This window comes from Sus scrofa, chromosome 3, assembly GCF_054392235.1.
Source record: "Sus scrofa isolate SSC_HxYL_T2T_F1_AM1 chromosome 3, Sscrofa_HxYL_maternal_Yorkshire_Landrace_v2.0, whole genome shotgun sequence".
Taxonomy (NCBI): domain Eukaryota; kingdom Metazoa; phylum Chordata; class Mammalia; order Artiodactyla; family Suidae; genus Sus; species Sus scrofa.
The window spans coordinates 131115967-131133095 of record NC_139385.1 but is presented as its reverse complement, the minus strand read 5'-3'; the positions used below and the strand labels follow the sequence as shown (position 1 = coordinate 131133095).

Genomic DNA, 17129 nt, shown 5'->3' with positions numbered 1-17129 from the left:
TTGCATTTTAGGTATATGGAAGTTCCCAGGCTAGGGGTCAAATCGGAGCGACAGCTATTGGCCTACACCACAGCCACAGCAATGTGGGATCCAAGCCGTGTCTGTGACCTACACCACAGCTCACAGCAACCCCGGATCCTTAACCCACGGAGCAAGGCCAGGGATCAAACCCGTGTCATCATGGATACTAGTTGGGTTCGTTACTGCTGGGCCATGCAGGCACTCCAAAACCATAAACTTTTAGATAAAAACATAGGAGAATATATTTTTCACTTTGCACCGGGCAAAGACTTCTTAGGTCACAGAAAGCAGTAAACCATAAAGAAAAAAAAATGATGATTTAACTACAATCAAACTTTAAAGCTTCAGTTCATCAAAAGACAACATTAAGAAAATAAGTAAGCAAGTAAAAACTTGAAAAAACTTGCAGAACTTATGTCTGACTAAAGTCTGGTCTTTGTGATATATAAAGTAACTTTATCAATTCAATAATAAAAATAAACAACTGAAAGAAAAATAGGTAAAAGATTGATAAAAACAAGCTTTGGGTAGGTTATTAAACTGAAACTCTCATATTGTTAGTGAGAATATGAAATGGTTCAAACACTTTGGAAAATAATCTTGGCAATTTCTTCTAAAATTAAACATACACCAAGCTATGACCCATTAATTCCACTACTAAGTATTTACCCAAGATATCTGAAAACATAAATTGATCCAAAAAACTTACACAATGTTAATGACATTATTATCATAATATTAATAATGGCACAAACTAAGAATAAATTAAATATTCATTAATAAAAGAATAGATATACTGTTGTATATTCATGAAAAGGATACTATTCCATAAGAAAGGGGTTGAACTACTGATACATGTAATAACATGAATGAATCTCAAAAACATTTTGCTGAGTGAAAAGAAGCCTTACACAAAAGAATGCACACTGTATTATTCCATTTGTATGAATGTTAAAACAGATAAAATCATTCTGCAGTAGAAATAATAGGAATAATGATTGCTTCTGGAAAATTTGTCAGAAGGTTGTATATGAAGGGCATGAGGGAATTTTCTGGAGTAATAGTAATGTTTCATTACTTAATAGAGGTTTTGTTTATATAGGCTTGTGAATTAAACTTGGTAGGTTTACTCTTAAATGTGCACATTTTCATTTCATATCAAAATAAAATATTTAAATAAATATCGAACTTGAATAAATAACCTGGAGGCTGAAGTACTTGCTGGGGGAATGTACGGATATTGAAAGTAAAGCTGTAATTTACTTTGGCTTTCATTAAACAAGTAAGATAGCTTAAGAATGGATATATAGAGATAAATGTATAGATAGTAGAGCCAGAGTAGTAAAATATCAATAATAAAGTCTAGGTAGTGGGTATATTGGTAGGGGTAGGCTGATTTATAACCCTCACATTCCTTAGAGTTCCACTGTGGAATATGATGAATAGAGAAAGACAGTCCCTGGCTGTAGACCTGAACCTCAAGGCCTGCCCACATCATCCATACCGTACCCCTGCTTGCTCCCCTGACAGATTTAATCACGTTCTCCTTTTCCTTTCTTATCCCTCACTGAGAAGACCTTCTTGTTGGTACACACCCAAACTACACCCAATACTGCCACCATTGTGTCACATCTCCAGCTTAGGACTGCACAACCTAGTGTGCATGTACCAATGGTGACATCCCACTCGCAAGAGAACAGACTCAGCGAAGAGTCCCACACTATCCTTGGATGTAGGTTCAGGTTTTTGAACAGGTCATTTGAGCCCCAAGTACTAAGAGTATGTTCTCAAAGTGTTGGTAGATAGGCAGGTGTTCTAGATTGCATGCTCTTCACACTATGGGAAAGAGCATGGCTGCAGTAAGGCCAAATCAGAGCTCTCTAAAAACACAGGACCTAGGATTGGGACTTTGTAACTTGTTTTAAGAAGCTACAATGATATCTCCTATCCACATATTTTTATTATGTGAATGACAATTCTCCCATTTTGTAGTTGGATTTATAGCCTGTTCCCTTGAAATTGAGCAGGTCCTTCTGACATCTGTTTTTTTTTTTTTAATGTACCATTTTAATCATTTAAATATACAGTTCAGTGGCATTAAGTAATTCACATTGTTGTGCAAATATCAACACCATCCATCTCCAGAACATTTTCATCTTCCCAAATTGAAACTCTATACTCATTAAACAGTAATTTCCCATTCCCCTACTTCCAACCCTAGCCCTTAGTAATCACCGTTCTACTCCTAGACTGCTTTTTGACTCAGTTCCTCTTTTACTTAATGAAAGCAGCACCACTGTTAACTGATGGGATTGCTTCTATATATGCAAGTTTTATATATGTGATTGAGTTTACTGTAAGAAAGGTGAGAGAAAATGGGATTGGAGAAAGAAAAGAGGTGGAGATCAATGAATCAGGGTTTTCATCTGGGCCTCCTATCCACGGGCGTTAGCAGCCCTGCCATGGACCCACCCAATTCTTCCACATCAAGAGGTTGATCTCGCAAGCCATTTCCAGGTTGTAGACTAGACAGAGGGTTTCATAGCTTTCCCTCTGTCACTGACGGCAAGGCTTTTGATAGTACTGTCATCGCTTTATGTCCTCAACAAGCCCATCCTTGGTGAGGGTTCTGTTTAGGCTCCTGTGTGCACCTTCCACGCTCCCCTCTTGTACCATCACAGCACTGGCAATGAACTTCAGATGTTTTGCCATGACTTTGGATTTAAGTCTTCAGCCTACAGGACCTCTCAGCACCTGTAGCTGACATGAAGCTGGCCTCAACTGGCACTTTTAACATCCTTGATTGAAGAGTTTAGTGGAAGAGATTATTTAACTTGCAAGGCTAGGTCATAATACTGTCCTGCACTTTTGCCTATTCGCTTGGGATGCCCATGCTTGAAACCAAACTGCCATGCTGTGAGGAAGACCAAGAAGTCCATAGAGAGGTCCACAGTGAGGAACTGGCCTTGGCTGAGCTCTTAACCAAGAGTCACCGCCAAACTATCATCCATGTGAGTGAACTATCTTGGAAATGGATCCTCCAGCTCCTAGTTGAGCCACCCCAGCTTACGGCATATGGAGCAGAGATGAGATACCCCTGCTGAACACTATCCAATTTGGAGATTCATTATCAAAACAAATGATTGCTCTTGTTTTCACAACTAAGCCACTAGGTTTGAGGGTACTTTGTTGCTCAATAATAGCATGTGAGACAGGCCCTGCATGCCCAGAATTCTGGACAGTGTATTTTATTCATTTTTCTTCCTGACCTGCAAATTTTTACTTTAACACTTTATCCTTTGTGAGGTTGTACCAAAACCCTACCCCAGCTGGTTTCGCTATCTTCTGTGCTCCAATAACACAGTATGTATTCCTCTATCCTAGAATACACGATACATAATCATTTCTACATTTATATATTTGTCCTGCTAGATGGTGAAGACAAAGGCTACATCTTCTTCACTCTGGAGCTTGAGTATCTAGCACTGGAGCTTACATACAGGAAGGGCTCCAAAATATCCACTGAACTAAAATAAAATGTACAGCCTGCATCAGAGTTTTCCACTCGTGATTTAACCGGGGATATTTTAGATGTGGCCATATGCAAAAACTGACTGCTAACAAAAAACGATGTCGATTACTGCAAAAGAAAAAACAAAGTCTGCAATTCAAGGGAAGACCAAGGAGGCCCAAGAAGAAATTAGTGCTCATGTTGGTTGTTGCCTGTAAAGGAGTCAACATTACCCACAGAGGTGGTAAGGGCATTTTACTAGGACAAACACAAGTGTTTTCTTCCAAAGTATTTGGCTTCTTTCTTGAGATCCAGTCTATCATGGGTATTTTCAACTCTCAAGAGATTTGGATGGGTTGGACTGAGTCAAGAATAATCCATTATTCTGAAAATTAGAAGGTCCAAGGGTGCATTTTCTTTGAAAATTGTCAAGAAATGGACACAACGAAGTAGTCCAGTCTTTGGTGTTATGATAACTACTCCAAACAAAGAAAGGAAACAATCAACTATCACCATTATTATAAGGAAAGAATGTGAGAAAAATAAGCTCACATGTACCATGGTCTATTTCAACCTAGATAAGATTTACAATTTTGCAAATACATTAAGGTTTCAGCACTGTGAAAGTTTTTTTGTTGGCTCCCTCCTACTAGAAAATTCTTCTGTATTTCCTAGGAGACTATTCAGGAGTATTTTAGGCAAGAGCTTAAAAAGAATTTTGCCTGGGGGAGACAACCTCTTATAAAAAATTATTCTTGGCCTCTCATTTCCATTCCCAGGTTAAAAGCTGATTTGTAGTGCAATCCTAACATCTCCGTCCGGGAATAGGCTGGAAGTGTCAACAATCGATGCAATACCCTAATTCTCATGGTACTTAAGAGGCTCATCTTAGAACTTGAACTTCTCATGGGAAAATAAATCAACTCAATTCCTCTAGAAGGTCATCAAGGACCAATGCCTTTTTCATCATTGTTCTCCATTCCATAGGTTCAGTTTTATCCTAAGGCTGGTTCCCTTTTGCTATCACAGGATAGCTACAAGTAGCAATCCTTCCTCATTCTTTCCAACAGGAGTGAGAGACCATCTCTTCCTGAGGATTTTCTTACGATCAAAGAAAATTTGACTGAAAGCCCCTTAAAAATATAATCTTACACCTCATTGTTTGAATGTGTACTTCCTGACCATTGACAAAACAATTTTTCCCTCCAACGGAGAATGCCACATGGTGATTGGCTTAAACCTGAGTTCCCACATCCTTCTTTGGCAACAGGAGAACTAATGACTGTGATTTATTTAATGCAACTAAGAGCCCAAACCTGGATCTGGGAAGCTCCAAAAAAGAAGGGCTAGAATGACTGCCGAGGAGAGAAGCGGTCTTTTGAGTACTGCTGTATATACTGCAGGAAATGCTATCAAGCATCCAGGGGGCTGGTTGACTTTCAGATGTGTCCTTTCTATCTTATATTTTGTTTTCCATTAGTTTCTTGGAAGGATTCTTTAGCAGCCACAAAACTAACCAAGAGCAGCAAGTCACACTGGTCAATTCTGCCCTTTGAGGGAAGACAATGTGGCAGGAACACTTGCTTGGGTAGTTGAACAGATGAAGCACACTGCTTCAGAATCTGAGAAAATTCCAAAGCCAGATCTTCTAGGGAAACAAGATGCCTGAGAGTCTGTCAGATTCCCTGAGGGGTTGGGGAAGAGGCCCGAGGATTTTTGTACCCTTGTTGCTCTCGGCTAATATCAAGAGGAATCCAGGTGTCTGAAGAGTTTGGGAAGGAAGATTGTGTGGCAGTGGCTGACTCAGCAAAGTGATCTCTAAGGAAATGTTCTCAGCTTTATCCTCTCTCAGAGTCCAGGATACATAGCACTTTAAAAACTCTTGCCTCTGTGGCCCGATTAGATTGGGAAATACATTTTTTGTTCCAGATATTTATTTAAAGTTTCATTTACACTTAATAAATCCATAGCCATGGCATACATGGAAGGTTTCCCCAAGTGGTAATTTACGCTTTTTGAAGAATTACTTTTCAAAGTGCATGGGCTGCCTGTCACTGAGGGAAATTGTGGCCACTCAGTTTTCAGACTTATTGGCTGTTATAGATTTGGGAGTTGATATATTTTTGAAATGTTTATGCCTTCTCTTTCTTGTTAATTATTGATCTAAACCTTTATGGATTCTGAAGGATTTGTGAACAAGGCTTTCATTAATCCCCAAGGCTGCTGAGGAGTCTGGGCCATGCAATTCCCAATTCACAGATAGGCAGGAAACTTGGGAATTAAAAGGCTAATTCCCAGGGTCACAGAGCAGGTCAGCGCCGGCCACACTTACAGAGTTTTCAACAGGGATACAAGATTTTACTGGCTCACCAAAGATGACCCTTTAGCCGTACGTAGAGCACGCGGTCAAGGGTGGACCCAGACAAAATGAGATGCAGCCCCATCCTTCACATCCCCCCGCCCCGACCCGGGGGCCTCCTCTACATCAGGGACACTGATCCCGGGCCCTGTTTCATCCCCAGCCTGAGTGTAGTCTACCTTCTGGTGGATTGATCCTCTTAGTCTAAAAGGGTGGGGAAGCTTCCAAACCACCAAACCCCTCCCCTTACCCACTCCTCCTCCCCTTCTCTTCCCTCCCATCGCCCACCTGCCCACCATCTAAGGCAGTGGAGTTCTCAGAAACACTGGCTAGAATCTCTCAGAACACAGTCCTCAGAGAATCCGAACATGAGGAGTCCCAGGTGAGGTGGTTTCTTGATTCTCCTTCTCATTGGTGGGAACCAGTGGGGGCCTCAGGACCAGCCACAAGCCCTGCCACAGACCCACAGACAGAGCAGACACAGGACCACACAGCCAACACGAGGACGCTACCTCCTCGGGCCCACAGCAGAAAGAAAGGAGGAGGGTGGCACTTTGTTTTCCCATTTCTCGTTCTTAAGGGACCTGAGCGGGGCCTCCAGGGCCTTGCCCACTCCCGGCTGTTTCCTAAGAGAGGGCTTATTAAAAAGAAAGTTTGGAAGCTTCTTTCCTTTCTGTGGACAAGACCACCTTCACCTGCTCAGTCTCCCTTCCAGAAGTATTTAGTAACTCCCAAAAGCATTTTTGCCTCCCTGGCACTTTTCTTACCTCTTGTTTGCTTGGAGGTTTGGCTTTGAAGTGAACATGGTACAGTTTGATGGGGATAATGCCAAAGCAGACCTCAGATCCTGGAGGCCTAAATGCCAAGGTGAAGGTCAGATGTCACCCTGTGGGCATTAAAGTTACCTTTTCCAAAGTGCTGCTTCATCCCTTGGGAGCCAAAGAAGTCCCAGCCATCTCCCTCCTGCTTGAGCCAGAGGCACCACGCGTCCTGCAGCACTTGCTGAGTGCGGGAGAGCTGACGGACTCTCCCATCTAGACTGGGGACCCTCTTCCCCCTGGGAAGACCCTGAGTAATCCTCCCTGCCCAGGCCCTCCTAGGTAAGAAACGAGGATCGGACTCCTCTGGGTAGATGTAAAGGCTTCAATCCTTCAGTCACATGCTCCTGATTACAAATTCAAGAATGAGGGGGCCCGGATGGGGTGCTTGCCTCCAGGAGGCCTGTGGTTTTATGTGTGTGAGCAAACACATTTTGTTTAAGTAGACCTTCCTCCTGCCCCCACCTCCAGCCCTGCCTCCGCCACCCCGTCTTTATTCATTGCTACCAGATGCGGCCGGCCGGGGAGCACACGGGCTCCCACGCGGGTGAGAAGAGGGAAAACTGATGAGCTGCCATAGAGCAGTGTGTATGGGGCTTTGGCTTTGAATTTTGATTCCCCTCCCTCCCCCTCACGCCCTGCTAACCAGGCCTCCCAACAATTTCTGTTCTGTGTCCTTCACATCTGAGAAGGGCCAGATGAAAGGAGCCCCTGTGAGCCTCCAAGGAATCAATGCTCTTCCTGACAACTGCATGGAGGCCCAGGAACTGGTACCCAGCTGGGAGGCTTGTGCTGAAAGCCCTGGAAGGAGCATCCCTATCAAGCTCATGGCCACCTCCCCAAACACCAAACACTGAAAATGTGCCTTGTCTGCAGCACCAACCACCTCAAGCCAGAAACAGAGCAGGCCAAGGCTGAGGAGACTAAGAAGGGGCGTGGGTGAGACTGGAGGAAAAGCTTCACGGCCACTGCTCACTCTTGAACCCCATTCTCATCCATCCGAATGTCTCAGCCTTCTGACACTGCATGTTACATGAGAGGTTCCCCCGCAGTAACAAGCTTGACTAAATGTCCTGCTTGGTAATAACCACTCTGACCATCCTCTGGGCCTACGTCCAAGGACACCTCTCCTTTGGAACCTACCCTGATATCCACTGCAAGGTAGGCACCGCTGCCTCTGTGCCCCACAGCTGGGCTTACATGCATGGTACTTTGTGCCCAAGGAATTTGGGGGTACCACTACTGTCTTGCTCAGGGATCTCCTTCTTCCTGCCCCCAGCCCAGGGTCTAGAGCACAGTAGTGTCTCAATAAATTGGATCAATTACACACTAGAAACATTAATGAGCTTGGTGTCAGAGACCTGATTTGGAATCCTGGCTCTGCCATGCACACCAGCTGTGTAAACTTGGCTATGCCTCATGGCCACAGAAAAACTTGACCTCATCATCTGCAAATGGAATCGGTGGTCTCATTCCTGCCGTCTCCACCAGCACACTTATGGACTCAAGTGAGAAGTCAGAGTTAAAGGGCTATATCAATTGCACAGCACAGTATACAAGTAAGTTCATGTTATAATTGCTGTCCTTTACTATTTCCATTATTAATTATTTTCTAGGTTTATTACTATATATAATGGCTATTGAAGGGGGACCCTTCTGAAGAAGTTCACATCAATTACTCAGTCATCTCCTCTAAAGTGAATTAATTTCCTTTATTCTCCTCTTGAGGTCAGTTTCAGCACAGAGTAGGGTGGGGATGAGATTCCTCAGCTTAAAAGTGAAGAACTTGAGCCAACCTCTCCCCAGCCATCCACCCCAAATCTACAGACCCAATGGTCTGATCTGTGTGCTCCCAGAACCTCAAGAAGTCCTGACCTTTCAAAGTGAGCAGGGACACACTCCTGGGACCTAGCATTGCATGCATAAAAATTTAAAAACTGAATGTGCCATGAAAAGACAGGGAGGAAACTAAAATGCATTATCAAAATGCAGAAGCCAGTCTGAAAATGCTACATACTATATGATCCCAACTGTATGACATTCTGGAAAAGGCAAAATATGGAGACAACAAAAAGATCAATGGTTGCTAGGGGCTAAAGGGAAGTTTGAATAGGCAGAGCCCAGAGGGTTTTGAGAGCAGTGAAAATACTCCATGATCTCATAATCATGGATACATGTCATTATATATATGCCCAGATCCACAGACGGTACAACTCCAAGAACGAACAGTAATACAGACAAGAGACATTGGGGAATGATGATGTCAATGCAGGTTTACCAGTTGTAAAAAATGGACTGTGCAGATGTGAGATGCTGATGATGGGGGAGATGGTGCCTATGTGAGGACAGGGGATATATAGGAAAATTCTGTTACATTTCAATCTTGCTGTGAACCTAAAACTACTCAAAAAAATCTTTTAAAAAAGAGAATGTGTGCCTCATAACAGATGCTCCCATTTACTTCCTTGGGAATCCTGAAAGCTAACCTAGTTGTTCGACTTTTCCTAAGATTTGGGGCCACTTTCAAGGCTTCCTGAGGGAAAGCAAAGTGGGGCAGGAAATGAACAGGATGTTTAGGACCAGAGGAAGACACAGCAGGAAAGAATGGACCGGAGAAATATAGCACAGGGTATGCCCAGACCCCAGCTCCACCACAGGCCTGGATGGGGGCACAAAGCTTCTCAGGCAGGGCTCTTGAAATTGTCCTGGGATGAGAAGGAAGATTTCCTGCCCTGTGGGCAAAGGCACTAAGAAGCCAATGCTGCTATTTTAGAGCATTGTTTTCTACACTTAGCACCAGGAATAAAGGGCCATGGACTTCCTGTTTCTTCACTGATTGCTTCCACCCTGTGCTTCGTGAACTTTCTTGCCCTCATCACCTTGGCACGAGCTTTGTTATTTTGTCTCTCAGAAGATAAAGCAAGAGCAGCAGGTGGACACTAGGGAGGTGGGTGGTCTTGGGCTCTTTCCCTTGTGCGTCTTCCTGTGAGCACTGTCTCTGTGTTTGCGGGTGTGCTTCCTGGCCCTGCACTGGCTAGGTTTTCCTCAAAGCCATCCTGAGGACACCACTGGGTGGGGTGGCCTATAGGCAAGATGCATTATGGGAAACCGGAAGAGAACATAGGCTCAGGCACAAGTGCTTGAGAGTCTAAGGGAGGAAGAAGGTTCGTTTCTGCCCCAGGGGATGAAACGCCCCCCAGCCTACTGTGCTACCTATGAAGCATATTCTGGGGACAGAATTTAGACTTTGGGGTTGCTAGTTATGACCTGTGATGCTTCCAGGACACAAATGTGACGGGTAAGTATTAGGTCGTGAGAACTGAGAACATTTGTCCTTCAATATGCAATTGCTGAGCTGTTGCTGCAGGAGCCATCCTTGGCCACTCTCCCGCCAGCCCCGCAGCCAGGCGCATGGCCTACTCGTGCTCCCACATCCCTCCACATTGACCTCTGCTTCTGCACGTATTATAGGATATTGAAAGGATGTGCTTACTTCTCTGGCTTCCTCAACAAACCATAAGCTGTCAGAGGTCATGGATCCTCCCTGTAAGACCATTTCTGGTGACCCAACCTGTCTTTTTGACCCATGGACTTCACAGCGTATGGCGCAATTAGCAGATGCTCAGTAAAGGTTTGAGGGGTGAAAGAAGGAATAAGCAAACTTTAAGGCGCTAGAAAGTCACAACAGAAGTGGAGAAGAGCAACTGGTCTTTCAGCATCCAAGCCCTTCCAAACCAAGAAAATAAACAGTGATGACAAAATAAACTGGTGGATGGATGGATGGATAGACAGATAGATAGATAGTCATAACACTGCATAAAATATATGAGTCAATAAAGCTCTGCCAAGCACTTTTCAGACATTATCCCATCTAACTCCCCTACGACCCTACAAGGTTGGCAGGATGACTCAACTGCTTCAATGGAAGAACATGATCCTGAGAAGGAAACTTCATCAAAGACACTCTCTACAGACCTCCTGCCCCTGCTGGAGTGATTCCTGGACCAGCGTTTCTGACCATTTGGAGGAAGGGGAGGAGGGCAAGAGACACTGCATTTACTGGGTGCCCACCATGTACCAGGCAATGGGCCAGGTGCACTATACATACATTCTCATTTAGGCTCACAGGAATCCACAGGGAGTTGTATTATCATCTATAACAAATTAATAAATGAAAAAAACCAAGACTTAGAAAGGGGATGAGAAAAGGCTGAAATGAGCCCAGGTTCCAGGAAGGACCACAGAACCTGGTATATGATTGACACTCAATGACTGCATATTGAATTAATGGAATGGAATTCAACTGAATATTCTCTATCCACAGAGGCAAATTTTTTTTTAGGGTGCCTCATTTCAGCAGACCTGGCAGACTGCCTCCCTCTTTAAAGCGCTGCAATGAGCCCCAGGAGCCATTTGGAAAAGTGAGAGCAAGAAGTGGTACCTCCCACGTTCACGAAAGTGTGTGGTGGTCATGGATTTGAGTTGAGGCTGTGGTTTGTGGGCCACAAAATCTCATCAGCCTTGTAAAGGGAGATGTATTTATGCAAAACACTTGCCAGTTGGACTGATCAGGGCTCTTTCTCCCAGAATACCTTAGGAAGGCCGTTTTGGTGGTAGCAAGGGTGGCTATGAGCCAACTTCGAGCTCTGTGCACACCCCCTGCAGAACATAATTACAATGCTATTTATTATATTTGACATAAAATCCTATGGCACTGGGATGCCTGAGTCTCCCGCAGTGATCCAGAGAGGAACAGGGTAATCATTTTAAATAACTGAAAATAATTTGCCTTTAAAAATGTGTATATCACTTGTCTCTTACTTGGAACTATCTCTCAGTAAGGGAATGATCATTTTAGATTTCTGCATCTTGCTTAGAAACTAAAACAACATTTTCACATGGTGGCACCAAAAGTTTATGTAGTTTAACATTATCAGATTTAATTTTTAAATTTTTTTCTTTTTTCTTTTTTTCTCAGCTGCAACCACGACATGCAGAAGTTCCCAGATCAGGGACTGAACCTGCACCACAGCACTGACCTGAGCTACAGCAGCAACAACACCAGATCCTTAACCTGCTGAGCCACCAGGAAACTCCACAGATGTAATATTTTAATTGGAAAATGAGCTAGACATTCCAGGGCATGAATCTTCCTGAGAACTTGCCATCTCCTTGTTCACCCAATGAATCCAGTCATGCAGTTGGGTGACAGTCAACACAAAGGTCAGGTGGAGGCCCCACCCTTTGGACTGTTTCTTTTCTCTTGGATATGTTAAAATATTATAAATGTCAATTATTCCCATCTTCATGGCTCAGACAGGCTGAATAATCAGTTACTTCCCCAGCTGCACAACAAACGCTGGGGGAGGCAGAGGCAGAAAAAAAAAAAAAAAAAAAAAAGGAAAACGTAAGAATTTGAAAGCAATTACAGTCAAAACAGGTCATCTCTTTTGTTTCTGCAACTCTTGTGCAAAAAGTCCTTCCCTGCTACTGTTCCCTGGGCGCCAGAGTCTGTTTCCCCCTTAGAAGCAAGCCACGGCTTGCAGCAAGCTTTTGTTGACATGAATTCCATGTTGCCTGGTGCTTTTGTTTATTTCACACATAATTCACATTTTTCTATCTTACATGCATTTTTCATAGTCCGTCCTGAAGCAATGTCCTGGCTTCCATCTGGGACTCCCCGTCTAGGGTCAAAGTCCCTGCAGATAACTGGGTTAAGGGTGTTGATGGAACACTCAGCGGGATGGAGCTGACATATTAGGAACTAAATTCCTACAATACAGATTGAAAATCAGTTTGGATCAGATCCTAAACCAAACATGAAAATGAGCATGGCTCAGGTACCTTGGTCTTGAGGACAAAATAAAGACTCCAATTTACTTCTTTTCTAGTCTTTTTTGAGGGAGTTTTCACAAAAATTAGTGGGGGCATAGGAGAAAAGTGTCAGCTTTGGATGTGTCTTAGATGGGGCCCCCAAGGGAGAAAAAAAGTGCAGGACAGAGAGCAGGAGTAGGGGACACATTGGGTATCATTGGTGGAATCAACGCCATTCTCAAGGTAAATGACTTGTCACAACTCCTTAAGCCTTCAAGGAAATGTCCTAAAAGTGAAGAATCATTTTTCTATCCCCCAGCTCCAGGATACTTGTATGGAGCTTCTGAATGTGACTTTTTTACTTATGGCAAATTCCATGATAAGCTCTGACTTCATGGAAGTTTAGGAGACCAAGACTAGAAGAATGATCAGAAGCCACCTAGTCCAACTTTCCACAAAGCAGGACCACTGCTTTGCAGCCTCTCCAACAACCTAGACACCCAATAAATTGGATGCCCACTGTCTTACAAGGTTACCCGTTTCCTCGTTCAACATTGTCTGTGACCAAGCTCCTCCTTCCATTGAGATGGAGCACAAAACCCCCTGTCGTCCATTGACGAGTGTCCATTCTGCCTCAAAGTCAGAAGGAACAATTCCCTTCCTTTAACCATGGCTGAATTACCTGATGGTTATCAGCATGGGTTTTGTGCTCATTCTGTCCCGAGTTCAAGTCCCACCGCCACCGCTTACGCATTTAACTTTAGGTAAATTACCTAAGTTCTCCATCCCTCAATTCATCTGGAATATGAGCATGATAGCAGGTTCTATCCCAAAGCTCGGGTCTGTCTTTACAAGGTCCAGTGGTGGTGCAGTCACAGGGCAGAGAAGGAGTAATGAGCATAAACCAGAAACTCGGTGCTTTGTCCTGGCTTTGCCATGGTGAGTATGAATCATACAAGTCACTAAACCTTTCTGCAACTCAGTCCTCCCTTTTGTAAATGTCATAAGAGCTGTCCTGCCTCTTAGCATCCAGGCGCTATGGTAGAGAGCAAATGCAAACATGTGACTGTCGTGGCTGTGCACCTGTAGACCTATGGTGCAGCCCCACCGCAGGCCTAGGCAAACACTCAATGCTCAATAAAAGCCTGTGGACTAAACCGCATCCATGCTCTCAGAGGAAGATTAGGAACTGTGGGCTGAGAAGGGAAGAGGCTTATTAGATGAGGTTTACAATTTGGCAGGCTCTCTGGGAGGATAAAGGCCACAGAAAGCAGAAGGTGCATGTTTGGGCTGCCAGAGAAAGATCTGGGATCTAGGAAAGGATTTAAGTGTCACCTGTAGCAAAAGAACTGGAGACGCAGGAGTGATGAAAACGCAGACCCCTGGGCTCCGGAAGGCGCTCTGTGGTTGTCTGTGTAGTGCTGATGAAAAGGAGCTTCAAGGAGAGGAGAGTAAAGAGGGGCCCGATGTGCTGAGGGGATCATGGGTGGATACTGGCTGGGCTGAGTGAGGGGCCAGAGGTGGGGAACAGGCATGGCTCCCCCATTCCTCCTCCCCCACCCCCACCACCGGGAGGTGTCTCAACTGAGCAGTTGTCCTTGGAAACTCCAGTGCTGCTGCTGCTTTTAGGAAAACAAGGCAGGGGAGGGGCTGCCCGAGGGTAGAATGCAGAGCGCCTCACAGTCCACTTCCTCTCTAATTCTCCAAGTCTCACTCCTCTTTCAAGACCAAGTTCAAATTTAACCTTTCCCGGAAAGCCTTCCTTGGACTCTGGAACAATGAAGCGTCTACCCCTTTCTAAAATTTCTATAGGAATTTTGGTCTGTATAAATCATATAGTAATTATGAGGACAAAAATACAACTTCCGGATGATTTATCTCTTTCTGTCTTAAAATAAAGTTATTTAACATTTTACAAGTAAAATATATTATGTTCTCCATTCAGCCACCTAACGTCCCCCTGGAACATACATCAAACATGACACAAAAGGGATTTCTAGCTCATTTCATTCTTGCCTTCATGCTCCTGAGTTCGTTGCCAGTTCCTCCTCTCTTGGTCTTGCTTTCATGTCTGAAATAGCGGCCAGCATCCTTTTTCTGGCCATGACTTTGCCTCTTGTTTCTTTCCAGCTTTCCCTCGGTAGTCCCCCTGCCCTTATGCTACCTCATGGAGCTATGTGCTTGCATCAGGCTGGCTCAGAAAGGGACCAGACTACAGGCAGCTGAGGAGGAGGCTGAGGCCAGCTTGGTCCCACCACTTCAGTCCCCACCCTGCTGATAGCAGAGCCATCCACAAGCTCTAATTTTAGACTAATGTGCCTTTAAAGAAAGTAGCAAAATGATCAGTGGAAGGAGCAGTGTGAGAATTGGTGCCAGAAACAACATGGATGGACTTCCCTCAGTGATAACACTGGGTCTTGCAAACAGAAGGTGCTTAATAAATGTCTGTCGAATAAAATATAGAGACCCGAGGCAAAAAGAATCCATATTGAACCCCCAAATGGAAAGGTTAAGTAGGGCAGAACCAAGACAAGAAGTACTTATGACAAGGGAGAAGGGTGACAGGAGGCAGTGTCCTTGATCTTCAATGTCAGCTTATAGTTCATATGTATTATTCATAATTTTAACATAAAACAAAGGGATGCAGAGCCAGAGCTGCCTCCTCCAACCCCCTGGGCCACCGTCCTGAGGACAAGGAGCTCCTGGCCCTGTACCATCCACGGCAGGTTAGGAAGCTTGCTAACCAGAGGCAAAGAAAGGAGACCATGGTCCCACCCTGTCCACACCACCTTTCCACCCTTCCTCTGCTGGGCTCAGATACTACCATGGCAATGCCTTCAAAACAACGGACTCCAACCTGGTTGAAAATATTGTCGCTTGACCTCAGGTATGTGTTGGCTTTGGAGGACTCCTACGCAATGAGTTGGGTGATTCATCTGTTTGTCACAATGGGGAATGGGATGAAGGAACAGCCCACAAGGACAAGAGGTCACAGGGTAGTGGCCATCTCTACCCTCAATAACTATAACCCTTCTGAGAAGCCAAGCACCTTGTTTACCTTCAGTCATCATTGTCTCTACGTTCCCAGCCCCAATATGCCTCCTTCAGATCTGTTCTTTTACCATTTGTGTCTAGGTGGCACGTATTTATCTCATATGTAATGCCAAGTACGTGTCTTCGTTCTTTATTATAACAATTATTTATTAAGTACCTTCTATATGCCTGGCATAGTGCTAAATGTTTTCTCATATTCTGTATCATTTATGCATTATATCAATGACTATAAATAACTATTGGTATCATCATTCTACTCAGGAATCTTAAACACAGAGAAGTCACCCAAGGTCACACAGCAAATAATAAAGTTAGATTAAAATCCATATTTTCTGAAGCTAAGACCAGTGTTATTTCCACTGGACCATGTTTGCTTTTAACAAATGAATAATAATGTTTATGAATTCAAAATTATGAATAATATGTATGAACTATAAATCCCATGATAGGGGAGACCTCTCTTGTTTTTTTATATTTAATTTATTAATATATCTGTAATTACTTAAGCATTTAGAGTAAATATGGAACTCCATTGTTGATGTTTCCATTTTGTACTTTGCCAGGTACTTATTTGTCCTGGCAGCATTTCGGACGTTGTTTTTTCTTAGACATCTACAGTGAGGTGCTTTTCATGCTCTCCATCTGTGTTGTAACTCCTCCTCCCATAGCAGGTATGAACCCTACTGTTTCTTCCTACCAACTTCAGCCCATGGAACAGGTCTACAGCCTCAGTGGTGGTAATCTGAAGTAGGATATTGATTTTGAGTTTTAAACAATACACATTTAGGACTTAGTCAAAATAGAGTCTATAGTCATAAGCAACGGGCAGTCCATAAGCAAGGACTCTACTCTTCCTTATATGTGGAGGAAGAGCAGAGTCACCAGGGAGTTAAGACTTGAAATGATGCAGGTGGAGTGCCTGGATCTCTGCTTCCATCAGTTTTGACATAAATCTGGGAAGAAGTGGCTATTCCCTGGCTCAATCATCTGGCCTACAATCTAGTGGGTTTGGGAGATTTGCAATTTGGGCTGAAAAATCCAAAGTGTCCAATAAAAACAAAAGCCTAAAATGGGAGACATTGACATGAAGTAGTGTGAAAACATACTCCGTTCCAATAAAGACAGCTGAAAGAATTCCCCCTCTTGTAACACCGAGGAAAAGCGATGACATATTTGGTCTCACGCTGAATTAATGAAAACATAGGTTTTTTTTTCTTTTTGCAGAGGGTGAAAACATTATTTGGTGTCCTTTTCCCACAATAGATGCTAGCATTTCACAACAGGTGAACTTTGGAAATAAAACGGAGAAGCTGAAAAAAGTAGTCTAAGAACAGGGCTTTGGGAACCTTCTTCATGTTTACACCAGAAACTTCTCAAGGCCAGTTTACTCTTCTACATTGTTTCTGCCTGTTGTGAATTAAGTTTGAAATACCTTCTCCTGACATGTGGCATTTCACCTTGGTGCTCTTTCTCCATGGAAAGGCTTGCCCATCTGTTTTGAGGCAACTTGGCATCAGAATCTGATTCCTCTTGGAAACTTTAGGATAGGACT

General features: G+C 43.7%; 1 long non-coding RNA gene and 1 pseudogene across 8 annotated transcripts in view; both read right to left on the bottom strand.

Annotated features, from left to right (window-relative positions):
- LOC106509894 (uncharacterized) overlaps positions 1-17129 on the bottom strand; it is a 434988-nt gene that overhangs the window by 300103 nt on the left and 117756 nt on the right. The window lies entirely within an intron of this gene.
- On the bottom strand, positions 2354-2837 carry LOC146404940 (small ribosomal subunit protein bS21m pseudogene; annotated as a pseudogene).